The 10,199-nt window shown below is 32.0% G+C and overlaps 1 protein-coding gene across 1 annotated transcript in view; it reads left to right on the top strand.

The window, feature by feature from the left end:
• Positions 1 to 6,423: 6,423 nt before the first annotated feature.
• The window catches only part of LOC117183108 (1-phosphatidylinositol 4,5-bisphosphate phosphodiesterase-like), a 57,238-nt gene continuing 53,462 nt past the window's right edge, over positions 6,424 to 10,199 (top strand). Inside the window, exon 1 of the mRNA XM_033376285.1 lies at positions 6,424 to 6,589. The gene's annotated coding sequence lies outside the window, so the exon portion shown is untranslated. The remainder of the gene's footprint in view (positions 6,590 to 10,199) is intronic.

Below are 10,199 nucleotides of genomic sequence, written 5' to 3'. Positions count from 1 at the left end.
TTTCACATTTTTCTAATAAAACGTAACGTCAGATATATGGCTGGGCGCGTAATTCTATTTTCACTTCATAAAATACCCTCACTGCCAGACATGGGTAGTTTTCTCCAGGAAGGGACATAATTAATGTTGAAAATGAGATTGTTAATTCAAACAGATTATCGAATAAGGACAGAAGTCATCTTGAAACGCAAAATTGAACTTGTAAGCAACGAAATCCCTATTTAGCTTACTGAGTAGCACGGTATAGTGAGAATAACGACACATAAGGGCGAATAAGACGCAATAAGAAAAAGAATCCGTGGGAAATTATCAATGACAAATTTGAAAAATGATTTTTGTCATTGGAAATTTTGACAATAAATAATAAATCGTAAATATAGATAAAAAAGGATTCAAAATTCTATTACAATAATAAACGAATATATAATTCTAAATGAAAAAAGGCGAATAATCGTTGTGGAACGTAAGACAAAAATTTAATTTACCATGAAATGAATTTATTTCAAGTTCTGTTTCAAAAATTGATAGCCTTTTGATTTAAGAAATTATTTTTTGATAATTTTGCCAATAAAATTCCATGAAAATTATTTTTGACATTGAACTTGAAACCAATTTAGTCAATCACGCTCTAACTTTTTTTTTTACGTTTCAATCGATGATTATCCTTCTTTCAAATAAGAATTACTTGTTTGTTAATTAACACAATATAATTTGTACAAAACAATTAATGATTCATCATTGTTTGTCAGAATTTCCAATGACAAAGTTGATTTTTTCAAAGTTGACGTCGAAAATTTCATATTTGAGAATTTATATCATATTTAAATTTGAAACAAATTTTGTTTGGCAACAAATTTTGTTTGGAAATGGGTAGTAATGTGACTAACATTATTTTTTTTACTAGTCGTAGAGGTGCCTTACCGCCCACACGAAACGTTGGAAAAGGGTAGGGTTTTGACCAAATTATTTTTGTGACCTGTGAAAGGGGTGTTTCTGGCTGTTTAGATGTTTAAAACCACCTATACGGAGAGTTAAATATGATCATTCCGATATCGTTATACCCATATTTAAGACATCATAGTATCAAAAGTCACAATAATTTCAAACTTCTGCCTGGTCAAATGCCTTCACTTATCGTTCAATTAAAGATTCTAGAAGTTTGTTGCCAAAAAACTGGTTTTCTAGCCAAAAAACAGTTGACGCCCCTATTCTGCAATTGAACCGAGATATTTTTAATTATAAAATTGAGAATTTATTTACTTTTTCAATTTAATTTTTCCACAAATGGTTATATAATTTTTAAATTGAAATAGCTGTTTTATTTTTTAATTGACATTTAAAATAAAGTTCGAAATCTCAATTGATACTCAACCTTTTCTAATAGTAAAATTGATTATTTTATGTTATAAATGTGCAATAAATCTTTATATTATTGAACGAAAAAAATACAATTCAATAATAATTCAATTAATGTAATATTCATTAATTAAATTTTCAAATTTCTACATTTTTAATTTATAAAAGTTTCGAGCATTTAAATGATTTCTAAGATTAAAAACTTAGGCTCGAGTAACGCGGAGAACAATGAATAGTAAGAGCCATTGCTCGCTCCTCTAAAAATAAGGTGAAATAAAGAATGATAAGGCGGAATAAGACACATGTCTCTGCGCTAAGAAAAGAATAGCGCAAAAGAAGGCACACAAGTTAAAATACCTGAAGTAACTCGAGTCTTGATTTAACAAACTATTACTAATTTAGATACTAATATCATTTGAAACAATGAACTAGCTTACTGAATATTTCAGATACGTGAAATCATATTCGAGAGTGAATAGCCCCTCGCAGATAACTGATATCCTCATAGACTTATTCGTCGTGACTTTCTGAATTAATACCCCACTTTTTGCATGCGTGACACTCGATCCATTGCTCGCCTGGGATGCTTCAGGATAAGCTTCACAACAGACAGATTATAATTATTTTTCTTACAGTTGGTGATTGCAAATTATTCTAATTTCATACAAACTCTGGGGTAGAAAATGCATTTTGGCACTTATTACCTTCGCAGATTCCCATTATTGACAATTATCATTTCAGAAATAAAACAAAATATTTTTAACAATAAACCAAGGTCACTACACGAATAAATATTTACGCACCAAATTACACCCTCTTCATGGCAATGGCACATAAGAATAATTGTTGGCACTAAAAAGAAACGGTGATGATATAACTACTTTCTACATACAAAAAAATATGCACGGAGAAAAAAAACTTAAGGTCATTGTTCCTCCGTTAGACAGAAAAAAGATCGTTATCCAATTTCATTTCAGGATAGCTAATTTTGATTCTTTTAAAATGTTCCAAGATTTTAATATTCCATAATTGCAATATTGAAAATATATAGTCGTGAAATTCCAGTACGACAGGCGCACGCGCTCGGACGATTTTAACATCTGAATGTGTTTCAGCTTAACATAAAAATATTTTTACGGCTATAACATCTCAAAAAGATAGTAAATGTTTGGCATGAATATCTGCATGTTAGGTGCTACAATCTTATCCTTTGAACATCTACATTTAAACATTAATTTTCCTCCATGTGACCTTAGGCATAATCTCAAAACAAGATTTTAGCGCTGCTAATGGATACCAGGAGTTAATGGTAATTTGTGTGACCCACGGAAAATGTCCAGTTGAGTATAAAATTATTTCTTTTTGTGTTATTATATGTGACACTTTTTCCTCGCGGTACTTTGGTCCCTGCTATACTCTATACAGGGTTCATTTTTTTTATTTTGAGAAATCGAAATATCTCAAGAAATTCGCATCTAACAAAAAATTTCTGCAATAAAAACTTTTTATTTTTCAGGGGAAAAAGCAACCCGAAAAAATTCACCTCGCACCCTACTAACTAGGGTGGGAGAGGGGGAACATGGAAATTTTAAATAGGAACCTATATTTTGTATTGCAGATTTAGATTCTTCATAAAAAAGACGTAATTTTCATTCAAATTTTTTTTTTTATTAACACGAGATGACGCTATAAAGACGCAAAGGGGCATCGTTGACTGTTCAAGGACTATACTCAAAAAAAAAAAAACAAGATAAAAAAGACAAAAGGTCGGTTTGATTGGGTTGATTAGTATATTATGTTGGTTCGTTTAAGTTCGTCATGCTGCTTACATTCGCCTTGGTTGGATATCGTATCATTGTTACGTTCATTTGGGTTATTTTGGGTGGCTTGGTTTCTTTGACTTGTGTCGTTTTGTTGTGCTACTTATGTGCTTTCGCATTAGATTGGTTGTATCACGTGTTGGTTATCTTCGTTTTGGTTCGCTTTCTTGATTTCGTTCATTTTATTTTTCGTGCGTTCGCTGCGTTCATTTGGGTTGGTTGTATTGGTTGCGTTTATTGGAGTTACCCCCCTTCCCCCTCAGGGGGTGATGTATGGCGTAAATTTTGACAGGGTCGCTTTTCCCTCTCAAAAATAAAATATTTTTATTGCTGACATTTTTTTCGATAAATGCATATTTCATGAGACATTTCGATGTCTCCAGATAAAAAAAAACATATAATGTATATTATAGTTAATCCAATAAACATTTATTAATGGCAAGATTAGAGAAAATAAATGAAATAGTTTGAAATATAAGGTATGAGATAGAGGGTTGCGCCAGCAGACTTTTGACCGGCGGCGGTGATTTGAGCAATTTTGAACGGCGGCTCGCGGCTGGCCAGTGCGCCGCTTTCTCTGCTAGTCAGCGGTGACGGGGCGGCTTGATGGTCTATTTGATTATTTTTGTTGACATAGAGCTTGAAAAATATAAAATTATGTAGGAAAAAAAGATCAATTTCTATCATGAGATATTTATTTAAATCCGCTTACTTTAACTCCTAATTGATCGCCGGAATTTCTGCGACCAATCAAAATCCACCAGATAACCCGGTGGGAAGAAATCCGTTCCTATTTAAATATAGCTAAGATTAAACCGGCGCGCCGATATGCCGCCGCGCCGACAGCTCTGCATTGGAATCCGCGGCAGCGTGATTTTGAAGCAATATTACGGGCGGCGTGGCGCGGCAACGCAACCGGCTAGTATTAGATATAACTTTTTCAAATAGCAACCAACAGATGTGTAACCAGTACGAAATTCCAGTCTAAAATGAAAAAAAGACATTCTGACGCATTAATTTATTACGATTTCTCTTACTCCGCCACCACTGCATCGGTCCTTTTCCGTGAACTTTCCCGTGAATCAGTCACTACACTCGAGTTGCGGTACTGCGAACATTTAGCGCAGGTCCGCCCTCGATAGTAAGAACGCATGAGGAGACCGCACTCCTGCGACTATTTACTATGTTCAAATCGATGTAGATGATCGGTGTTTATGTCTGTGTGCGCACATGTTAACTGTTCACCTTCTGAAAGCTTGTAATGACGATTTGAATCGTTACAATTAAAATGATTAAAATGAATAGAGCGAAAGAACCGTGGAAAGACATCGCAAATATAAAATGTTCCACCGTATGTATCGAATGTATTTGATCATGAATTAAAATTGAAATTAAAGTGAATTGTACATCTGAAAATATCATTAAATGTAGATATGAGTAGTGGAGGATAAGGGGTTATAGCGAAGTTCTCACTATCGGGGGAAAAACGTACTTAGTAGCGGGAGCTCGCAGTACTGAATTTTGCAGTACCGCGGCTCGAGTGTATTATAAACAATAAAGGAATGCATATCTTCGTGAATCTTATACCAACTAGTAGAACGCTTTTTCTATATTTGGTGCAAAATCTTTTTGCCGCTAAGTGTACCCAATAGCACAAGTCATGTAGAGGAGCATAACCCACTTTTTGTTGAGATCCTAGAGGCTGTATCCGTAGAAAGTCGATTGAGAAATAGTGCATTTTTTAATAACAAATGAGTATTTATGAAAACTATTTATTATTTCGGGCTAAAGTTTCACAAACTTTTTAAGGGTGGCAAGGGACATATTTTATGAAAGTTTGAAACTTGTTAATTAATTATTGCAATAATATTTGTATATTTGAAAAAGGGCACTTTTAAACGGGTTTTTTTTCTAGTACACAAAGAAACTAATTTTATTAACACATTATTTTGTAGATGTTCGTAAGACCTACATTTTTTAACTAAACTTTTCTCTGAAATACATATAGGTTAGTTGTAATAAACAAAAAATCTGTTTTTGCTATCTTTGACAATTGTTTACACACACTCCCTGCTCCGAAACCTTGGTCGCAAACATATAGGCTTTTGTTCTACATGCTATCAATACAACAGTCCGATGTAAAACTTCAGGTAGCATTTTGTCTCCAAAATTGCATAGGGCGCCTGGATTATATGTGAATGAGCTAGAATACTGAAGGGCATTTACATAAAATATACGCATAAGATTTATGAATTTAAGTTTAAGACCCTCAAATGTAAATTTAAATACTTTTGTGCGCTCTCGAAACTTGGATTGTGCAAGGTTTAAGAACATCAGCGAAATCAAAATAACTTTTGTAGGTAAAGTAGAAGTTTGATTTTCCTGCTGTTCTCTGTATTACTATATCCAAAGGTAAAATCTCTATTAGAGTCAAATTATGTTGTTTTTTTTAATTTTCTTAAGGATACTGTCAGAATAATGTGAATAATATTGAAGAATCTGTTCTTTAATTTTGACTCGAATGGTATTCTCTCCTCTCTAGAGATATAAAGCTGCCTAAGTGGTTGACATATGGTAAAAACAGTAATAACAATAAAGACTATCAAAGTGAAATAATCAGTTAAAACCTACCCATGAAAATTAATCCCACAACGATTTATTTTGTCGAAATTCTCAAATTTGAAAAAACATTTAGAATTTATCTTGAGGTAATAATACGAAGACACCTGACATATCTTCGAATGGAAACAAATTAATTTTAAATGGTACTTGGCAATCATTCGATTCCTACTTTACCGACACTTTTTTGTGAATCATACCAATTCCGCACGCGATGAAATATTCAAGTGAAAATTTAGAAAAATTAAGAAAAGTGATTAAGTAGCGTTCATGTTCCAATAAATTTTTACAATTACAAAAGAAATAATTTCGGAATTTTTGTTGTAGTAATTAAAATTTATCATTACATAAGCGTTCCTTAGTTCCTTTTCGATATTTTCCAAAGTCTTCAACTTGACCTCGCATATTATCTGGAATTGGTTTTGATAGCAGATAAAGAAGAGATTTACGGGTAAGAGAGTATATTTTGAGAGAGATGAATGAGCAGCATGAGGTTACTCATCGCTACTCAGTTCGGCTGTTTATCCCGAAATGGGACCTGCGCTAAGGAGAGAAACACGGTATCGAGCTAGACAGATGGCTCGTTCATATTTTGTCTGCTAGGGTCTCGCGTCTTATTCCTGTTTTCACTGGCAGTTGAGCGTGGAACGAACGACGTGGAGCGTGTCTAAAACATTCGTGTCAGTGTCAGTTGCGTGACTAAACTTTCGAGTCCTAGAAGCTCTGATGCAAAGTAGAAAAAGGATGCGATAACCAGACGTTCAGTTGTTCGGCCGGTGATCCCGTGGAGGCCGGTAAGATATAGGATCTTTTAGTTGGAAAATTTAACGCGCACCTAACCTTATAATCAGACCCATTCACAGCCTCCACATGCTGGACCAGCCATCCTTATGAATTAAGCATAAGCACAATACATGAACGCAGTAACGCAATTCCATTCTCGTTTTGTTTTTCTCTGAAGAGGCTAGACTTCTTCAATGCAGTGGCGAACGTTCGTAATCGTTGATAGAATAATTAAGAAGCGGAATGTTTCAATCGCAATGACAAGTTTGCGGAGAGTCATATCTTGGTCACTTTTTCGGAGAAATTTAAACGAGTGGGAATTTCAGTTAATAAATCTGTGTCTTTTTCAATCTAGTTTTAGTGTTCATTCTCCATATTTATCACAAATTTAGCATTATTATAGCATAACCTATAAACATATTCTGAAGGCGGTGATCCTCAATCAATATCAATCTTTAAGTTCTTTAATTCGACTTTTCTTTTTAGAATACTTTTATCTGATTATTTGGAAGCACTTTATATTCAAAACAAAAGTAAAGTATAGAGCTCTTTTTGAAAAAGGCGAAATTCCACTTTGAGAACAAAACATGTTTACACATTTTCAATTATTGTTGAAGCATAAGAAACTGAGCAATAATTATTGATAAAAAAAGTTTAATTGAAATTTGCATTTATGGAAATTTTTTCTTTTTTCATTATAAATTTCAGATAGTTTTGAAACTTTTTAAATTTAAATATATATATTGAGGCCTTTTTGAAATAAGTAAAATTCAATTATTTGTTTTATAGAATTTTTGGTATAGAAATCAGTTTTTTCATTAAGGTTATTTAAAGCAATTTGGTACTCGAATTTGATGTATGGATTATTAGTTTTGACTAGTTTTTAAATGTTTTAAATATTTAAAGAAAAAAAAAGTATTGAGCCCGTTTTGAAATTTTCAAAATTCAATTTTCTTTTTTCAAAGACATATATTTATTTAAGAACAACAAAATTGCAGAATATTAAGTTATTATAGGAAAAAAGTATTCAACCCTTAAGCCACTCATTAATAGTCAAAAAGATTCTTTTTGTAAAGAAAAATTGTATGTACTAACTTTTAGGTTCTGATGAAGGTTGAGGCTCATCGGGTGATAGGAAGCATAGAAATATCTTCTTCTTTTGATAATATTGCAATTAAAAAAAAAGAAAAGTGAAAATGATGCCTTTGAGAAGTAGGAGTGTTCTTTGCCTAATTTATAATAAAATGTGAGGGAAAAAACAACCTAGACAATTTTAGATAATTATTTTAATCAGTCTAATCAATGTTGAAAGGAAATTAATAAATTATCAATTTCCTTGCATATATCCTTAAATTTAGTGCCTATTTATAGCATTGTATTTTGATTCGCCAAATGAATTTCGAGATAATAATGTGACAAATGTTTTTACTCTGGAACCTAATAGCTTAAAAATATTCTGAAATTGAAAATTTTTTATTTGAGCCCTAGAAATGTTATTTTTCTTCAGTTTGACGCGATCGTTTATTGACAATATTGTTTCTGAAGCAATATTTTATCCTTACGAGTCGTTTAAATAAGGAATTTAAAAACCAGGAGTCCAGAATAGAAGATTTTCATTTCTAAAATATTCTGTTAATAAGTGAAAATTAATTTTTGTTTTTCTCCAAAGTAGGACTGGAGTGAAACACGTCAGTTACTTAAAAAAGGTGCAAATTGATTCATTTCACTGTTTTAAGAAATGGGGACAAGAATAACAAATATCATGAAAGACGAAGAAAGTAATATAATTTTTCGTTTCTAATTATACTACAAAATAATGTAATAATTATTATGATGATAATAGCAATTTATTTGTTATATTTTATTAGTTGTGTGTTTTCTTAATTTGTTATAGATTATTTTAAAAAGTAATTTTTATTTAATTAAATAAATTTTTACAATCAGTCGCCAAACAAGAGTTGTTAATTACCTCACTGGAGGCCCATTAAACTTTTCTTATTGTTGTGCTATTTACCGCACCAGTTTATTTCTCTTATTCTAACAATTCTATTTACGAAAAATGTTTTAGAATTATGATTAACAAAATTAACAACTAATAAAAACTGAATGTCATTACGGCGAAATAAATTATTGAGTAATTATTAAGAAAATAACTAAAATATTATAATTTCTATTAATAATTAATAATGTCTAAAAATATTGTTAAATATTGAATTATAATCTACTGAAACTAGCTTAAAAGTAATAGGTATATTATCTCTTTATTGGCATTGATTATTGCGCTAGGGCAATATATAATAAGAGCAAGATAACGAATTAACTCGTGCGCTTTTTCACCTTTTTTATCGTCTCATCAAAGAATTTGTGACTGCAAGACAATTATTTTTTAACGGTTATTACAGAATCTACTCTTATTTTTTCTATAATAATAAAAATAACAATAATGTTCAATGCAATGCATTACAATAAAAATACACGTTTTGTTCAATAAAACTAGCTTCTATAAAATATCTTCTCTGGGAAGGGCTCATTTTATTACAATCATTCATTTCTTTTAGCGATATGGTTCTTTTTCATCCACGTAAGCGAACTTTTTTGCTAATAAAAACGTTTTACTGCCATTCTTTTGTACAGTGAGCATATGAGCCACTAGAATATGTCAGGAAACACCTGTTCGCCAACTGCAGACGGACAGGAAAAAAAGTGACTATAAACAGTTGCGAAATTTCAGTTTTTTTTTCATTAGTACCAATTTTTCTGAAAAAAACACGATCAAGGTAAACTGTTTCTTAAATATTTCGTGAATATGCATAAAATATGTGTAGATATTGCTAAACTTCAGCCCACCATTTTTAAGCTAAGTTTTAGGATTAGCTTAAACTGAAATTGCTCTGCTACCTTACAAACTAAAGAGATACATAAGTGACATTGCGGCTTTGGTCGAATTTTTTATTGCCAAGTTTAAGAGAAAAACCCTAAGGGCCAATGTCTTTTATGTATCTTTTTAGTTCGTACTGCAGTGTAGCACTCTACCATATAAACTTGAAGAACATAGAACTTACGAATGTATAATTTGTAACTTTAACGTAAATGTATTGCCCGAGTCGAAATTTAGACCCTTCTTTAAAGTTGCAGTTCCTTATTAGAACCTGCTTTGACGCTATTTAAACTTATAGCCCCTGCTTTAAATTTTTAACTCCTAGAGAATGCAACATTAGAGCCTACTTTGAGGCTGTAACACCCATAGTACTCCGACTCCCATGTATTTTTCTGGCCGTAAATTTGGTGCGCCAACAGGGCCCTCAGTTGTTCGGAAGAATGATATTATTGTATGACATCACATTGTAACTTTAAAATCATTTTCAATGATCGTTTTGTTTATTGTTATGATATACATATTTCTGAACATTATTCGTTTCTTTTAAAAGTGTGCAAGTGTCAGTTTAAAGTTACGGAACACCCGGCCGGGATAAAGGAAAGAATCAGAAAGGCCGCTTCGGAAAGAATACAAAAAGGGTTCGGCAAGAGTATATATAATATATAGAATATATATAAGTATATAAATAAAAATATATATATATAATGAAATAGAGGGTAACTAGAGGGACGCTCTGCACTGAT

The sequence above is a fragment of the Belonocnema kinseyi genome, chromosome 2, assembly GCF_010883055.1.
Source record: "Belonocnema kinseyi isolate 2016_QV_RU_SX_M_011 chromosome 2, B_treatae_v1, whole genome shotgun sequence".
NCBI classification, from domain to species: Eukaryota; Metazoa; Arthropoda; class Insecta; order Hymenoptera; family Cynipidae; genus Belonocnema; species Belonocnema kinseyi.
This window is presented reverse-complemented; position numbering and strand designations above follow the sequence as displayed.